This window comes from Carcharhinus amblyrhynchos, chromosome 28 (genome assembly GCF_965287045.1).
Source record: "Carcharhinus amblyrhynchos chromosome 28, sCarAmb.v2.hapA, whole genome shotgun sequence".
Classification (NCBI taxonomy): Eukaryota; Metazoa; Chordata; class Chondrichthyes; order Carcharhiniformes; family Carcharhinidae; genus Carcharhinus; species Carcharhinus amblyrhynchos.
Genome location: NC_137351.1, coordinates 105,001 through 111,708, shown reverse-complemented (window position 1 = coordinate 111,708; position 6,708 = coordinate 105,001).

Here is a 6,708-nt window from a genome sequence, read left to right as displayed (position 1 = left end):
GCATGAAAATGGATAAGTCCCCTGGGCCGGATGGGACTTATCCTAGGATTCTCTGGGAGGCTAGGGAGGAGATTGCAGAGCCTTTGGCTTTGACCTTTGTGTCGTCATTGGCTACAGGTATAGTGCCAGAAGACTGGAGGATAGCGAATGATGTCCCCTTGTTCAAGAAGGGGAGTAGAGACCATCCTGGGAATTATAGACCGGTGAGCCTTACTTCTGTTGGGGGCAAAGTTTTGGCAAGAATTATAAGGGTTAAGATTTATAATCATCTAGGGGGAAATAATTTGATTAGGGATAGTCAACACGGTTTTGTGAAGGGTAGGTCGTGCCTCACAAACCTTATCGAGTTCTTTGAGAAGGTGACCAAAGAGGTGGATAAGGGTAAGACAGTTGACGTGGTGTATATAGATTTTAGCAAAGCGTTTGATAAGGTGCCCCATGGTAGGCTACTGCAGAAAATGCAGATGCATGGGATTGAGGGTGATTTAGCAGTTTGGATCAGGAATTGGCTCGCTGATAGAAGACAGAGGGTGGTGGTTGATAGGAAATATTCAACCTGGAGTTCAGTTACACGTGGTGTACCTCAAGGATCTGTTTTGGGACCACTGCTGTTTGTCATTTTTATAAATGACCTAGATGAGGGTGTAGAAGGATGGATTAGTAAATTTGCTGACGACACCAAAGTTGGAGGAGTTGTAGACAGTGAGGATGGATGTTACTGTTTGCAGAGGGACATAGATAAGCTGCAGAGCTGGGCCGAGAGGTGGCAAATGGAGTTTAATATGGAAAAGTGTGAGGTGATTCACTTTGGTAAGAGTAACAGGAGTACAGAATATAGGGCTAATGGAAGGACTCTTAGTAGTGTTGACGAGCAGAGAGATCTCGGGGTACATGTGCATAGCTCCCTAAAAGTTGGCACCCAGGTTGATAAGGTTGTTAAGAAGTCGTACGGTGTGTTAGCTTTTATTGGTAGAGGGATTGAATTTCGGAGCCGTGAGGTCATGTTGCAACTGTACAAAACTCTGGTGCGGCCGCACTTGGAGTATTGCGTACAGTTCTGGTTGCTGCATTATAAGAAAGATGTGGAGGCATTGGAAAGGGTGCAGAGGAGGTTTACCAGGATGTTGCCTGATATGGTGGGAAGGTCTTATGAGGAAAGGCTGAGGGACTTGAGGTTATTTTCGTTAAAGAGAAGAAGGTTAAGACGTAATTGAGGCATACAAGATGATCGGAGGGTTAGATAGGGTGGACAGTGAGAACCTTTTTCCACAGATGGTGACATAGCTTTAAATTGAGGGGTGGTAATCATAGGATGGATATCAGAGGTAGGTTCTTTACTCAGAGGGTAGTAAGGGCGTGGAATGCCCTGCCTGCAGCAGTTGTGGACTCGCCAACTTTAAGGGCATTCAAATGGTCAGTGGATAAGCATATGGATAACATTGTAATAGGTTAGGTTAGACGGTCATTAGATTGGTTCCACTGGTCGATGCAACATCAGGGGCTGAAGGGCCTGTACTGCGCTGTAATGTTCTATTGGATACTGAGAATTGCAGGCAAATTGAGTATAGTGCCAAGCTGTGTATTCATGGTGGAAACATGGATCAAGGCCAGCTGACATTGAAAAAGCCCGGATGCAGACTGTGCAATGCCTTTGAGTTAGACAATAGCTCTTGGAAACATCCAATAGTTCTGAAAGGACATTTCAAAGGCAAAAAGCTGCAGCATGCTACGGTGCAGAGGGACCTGGGGGTCCTTGTGCATGAGTCGCAAAAACCCAGTCTGCAGGTGCAGCAGGTGATCAAGAAGGCGAATGGGATGCTGGCCTTTATAGCGAGGGGGATAGAATATAAAAGCAGGGAGGTCTTGCTGCAACTGTAGAGGGTACTGGTGAGGCTGCAGCTGGAGTACTGTGTGCAGTTTTGGTCGCCGCACTTGCGCAAGGATATACTGGCCTTGGAGGGAGTGCAGAGGAGGTTCACTAGGCTGATACTGGAGATGAAGGGGTTGGACTATGAAGAGAGACTAAATAGACTGGGTCTGTACTCGTTGGAGTTTAGAAGGCTGAGGGGGAATCTCATAGAGACGTATAAGATAATGAAAGGGATGGATAGGGTAGAGGTAGAGAGATTCTTCACGCTTAGAAAGGATAGCAGGACTAGAGGGCACAGCCTCAAGATAAGGGGGCGTGCAGTTTAGATCAGAGTTGAGGAGGAACTTCTTCACTCAAAGGGTGGTGAATCTCTAGAATCCTCTGCCCGTTGAAGTGGTGGACGCTACCTCGCTAAATATATTTAAGTGACGGGTAGATAGGTTTCTGATAGACAGGGGAATTAAGGGTTATGGGGAGGAGGTAGGAAAGTGGAACTGATCCACTTCAGATCAGCCATGATCTTATTGAATGGCGGGGCAGGCTCGAAGGGCTAGATGGCCTACTCCTGCTCCTACTTCTTATGTCCTTATGTTCTTATTTCAGAAATGGAGATATATGGAGAAAAGCCTGAAGGAAATTGAAAAAACATGTGAACAAGAGATTAAAATACAGTTTCAGATGATAGCTTCAATGAGCTTAAGTGCCACACACTTGATTCTTTTCACTTATAAAGAAATATAAGTGTTCTCGGACCCTTGCTGTTTGTCATTTTCATAAATGACCTGGATGAGGAAGTGGACGGATGGGTTGGTAAGTTTGCTGACGACACGAAAGTTGGTGGTGTTGTGGATAGTCCGGAGGGATGTCAGAAGTAGCAGCGTGACATAGATAGGATGCAAGACTGGGCGGAGAAGTGGCAGATGGACTTCAACATGGATAAATGTGTAGTGGTCCATTTTGGCAGGACCAATGGGATGAAGGAGTACAATATCAAGGGTAGGAGTCTTAGCAGTGTTGAGGAGCAGAAGGACCTTGGGGTCTGGGTCCATAGGACTCTCAAATCGGCCTCGCAGGTGGAGGATGTGGTTAAGAAGGCGTATGGTGTACTGGCCTTCATTAATCGAGGGATTGAGTTTAGGAATCGGGAGGTAACGCTGCAACTTTATAAGACCCTTGTCAGACCCCACTTGGAGTACTGTGCGCAGTTCTGGTTGCCTCACTACAGGAAGAATGTGGAAGCTATTGAGAGGGTGCAGAGGAGATTTACAAGGATGTTGCCTGGATTAGGTGGCATGCCTTATGAAGATAGGTTGAGGGAGTTCGGTCTCGTCTCCCTGGAGAGACGAAGATTGAGAGGCGACCTGATAGAGGTTTGTAAAATGTTGAGGCATAGGTAGGGTGGATTCTCGGAGGCTATTTCCCAGGGCTGAAATGGTCGCTACGAGAGGACACAGGTTTAAGGTGCTGGGGAGTAGGTACAGAGGAGATGTCAGGGGTAAGTTTTTCACTCAGAGGGTGGTGAGTGAGTGGAATCGGCTGCCGTCGGTGGTGGTAGAGGCGAACTCACTGGGGTCTTTTAAGAGACTTCTGGATGAGTACATGGGATTTAATGGGATTGGGGGTTATAGATAGGCCTGGTAGGTTATAGATATGATCGGCACAATTTGTGGGCCGAAGGGCCTGTTCGTGCTGTAGTGTTCTATGTTCTATATTCTAAATATCGCTGATTACTGCAGACTAAGTAAGCATTGGTGGCACCATACTTAGTTTGTGAAACAGTTGTATTTAAATCACAAGCTATTCCATCAAAGGGGGTGGGGGAAATGTTGCAAAGGTAACAAAAGATGCTAAAGGTGCTTAACCTATTTTCTCGTGGAGGGTGGGATAAATTCGGAGTTGCATGATCTAATTTTCAGAAAGGGAATTAGCATTGGCAAAGGAAAGACCCAGGAGACACGACTAGTGGAAGCAAAGCAAGCCACGAGCTAATTTATGGAACACATTACAGAATAAAAATCATGCTCTCAATGGAATACACTGCCATCTAGTGCATTCAGGAAAGAAGCATAAATGTTTCACTCTAACAGAAAGTAGAGGTTCATCGCTAATGATCTGGGGGCAGCAGAAAAACAAATGATCTGTTGTGAGGCTGTGAATAAAGTGTACTGAATAATCATTTTGGTTCACAGTTCTCAGAATATTTGTTGTTTATTCAGAACAGTTTGGAAGTAGATATTTTGTAGTATTATCTAATGTGGCAACAAAACTTCCTCCCTGCACTGTAACATAGTAAAAACAGCCGTGACAATCTGCTTGTTTGGCATTTCTATCCAACTCAACCTAGTTCCTTTAGGAATACCGCACAAAGGAAATCTTCATCAATGTGGTTACAAAGTCACCAGAAACCAATCACGTTCTCACCCTGTGGTGGGCTTCACGGTGGCACTGCTGGCTCACAGCACCAGGGACCTGGGTTCAATTCCCTGCTTGGGTCCCTGTCTATCTGGAGTCTGCATGTTCTCCCCATATTCCCCCATATTTCCTCCAGATGCTCCAGTTTCCTCCCACAATCCGAAAGACGTGCTGGTTAGGTGCATTGGCCATGCTAAATTCTCCCTCAGTGTACCCGAACAGGTGCCGGAGTGTGGCGACTTTTGGATTTTCACAATAACTTCATTGTAGTATTAATATAAGCCATTTGTGACACAATAAAGTAATAAATTCTCAGACATTTGTTACAACTCCATTACTTTCTTTCTCAACAGTTTCTGCGTTACTGTGGATCAGCAACCATTTATTCAGAAGTATGTTTTGTGTTAAATAACACTAGAAAAATGAACTTTAAGAAAGATCAATTTTAATGAAGGTCAGGTACAACTATGTTTAGAAAACAACAAGGACTTAAATGGCATCTTTCATGAGGCATCCCAGAGCAGTTCACAGTGTTCCCTTTACAATGTCCAGAAATGTGCCAAATTACACACAGCAGCCTTACAAATAACAATGAAACAGACAGCCTGCAGAAAATGCTGAAAAAACTCAGCAGGTCTGTCTGTGAAGAGAGAATAGAGCCAACTTGAGTCTGACCTGCTGAGACGTTCCAGCACTTTTTGTTTCTGTTTCATAGTCCAGCATCTGCAGTATTCTGTCTTTGATCATACAATTGGTTTTGGTTCTGTTTTGAAGAATCAATATTGGTCAGGACACAATGAGAACTTCCTCTTCTTAAATTATGTAGTAAACTTTAAACTCTTTTTAAGTCGTGTAGTACCACGGAATCTGCTATGTCCACCCAAGAGGGTAGATTGGACCTTGATTCAACATCTCACTGCGCTCCCTCAAAACTGCAGGGACTTGTCTCTGGACCGAGGCTTGAATCCACAATTTTCTAACTTAAGAGGCGAGTAGTGAGCTCAGGCTAACATTTAAAATAATAACAATCATTGCAGTGGTCAGAGTTTATCAGCACGTGGACAGAGAAACACCAGAAACTAACTCAATGGGCAACCATCATTTCTGTTAAATGCTAAAGCAAGCGAAATCTGGGGAAAGCTCAGAAAGTAAAACAGATCTTCAAATTTATGTAACTCAGCTGTTAATGGTTGTAAACTGTTGTGTTGTCCGGTATAGTGCACAGGTGAGGTGGTTAAAGTAAGTGGCATCGTGGTGCTAGGTCATGTCTAGGTGGAAGGCAGACCAAATGACCCATGGGAGTGAATGCACCATAGAAAATGATTCTTAGATTGTAGTCAATAATTAACTTTCAACTCTTTTAAAAAAAATTATTGTATACACACAATTTGTAATTAAAATCTTTAGAGTAACATTCTGCATTATGAAGTGATGCTTTCTTTGAACGATAATATGATAAAATAATTAACTTAAATACTTTTTGTGGCAGCTCTGTGGCATTAACAAGTTACAAATCTAGCTCACTGAACTGTACATAACACTCGGGCTATTAAAACCATTTCACATTATGGATGTTAGTTAGGATATAGATAGGCAGGAAATTGGGCAGAGAAATGGCTGATAGAATTTAATTCAGATGACTGCAAAGTGATGCATTTTGGTAGGACTAATGTAGGGGGGAGCTATACAATAAATGGCAGAACCATCAAAAGTACAGACACACAGAGGGACCTGGATGTGCAAGTCCACAGATCCTTAAAGGTGGCAGCACAGGTGGAGAGGGTGGTGAAGAAGGCATATGGCATGCTTGCCTTTATAGGACGGGGTATAGAGTATAAAAATTGGTGTCTGATGTTACAGCTGTATAGAGCATTGGTTAGGCCACATTTGAAGTACTGCGTCCAGTTCTGGTTGCCACACTACCAGAAGGACGTGGAGGCCTTGGAGAGAGTACAGAAAAGGTTTACCAGGATGTTGCCTGGCATGGTGGATCTTAGCTATGAGGAGAGATTGGGTAAACTGGAGTTGTTCTCCCTGGAAAGATGGAGAATGAGGGGCGACCTAATAGAGGTGTATAAAATTATGAGGGGTATGGATAGGGTGAACAGTGGGAAGCTTTTTCCCAGGTCAGAGGTGACAAACACGAGGAGTCACAGGTTTAGGGTGAGGGGGGGTGAGGTTTAAGTCAGATATCAGAGGGACGTAGTTTACACAGAGGGTGGTGGGGGCCTGGAATGCACTGCCAAGCAGGGTGGTGGAGGCGGACACGTTGGGATCGTTTAAGACTTATCTAGATAGTCACAAGAGCAGACTGGGAATGGAGGGATACATAAGAATGATCTAGTTGGACCAATGAGCGGCACAGGCTTGGAGGGCCGAAGGGCCTGTTTCCTGTGCTGTATTGTTCTTTGTTCTTTGTTTTGTTC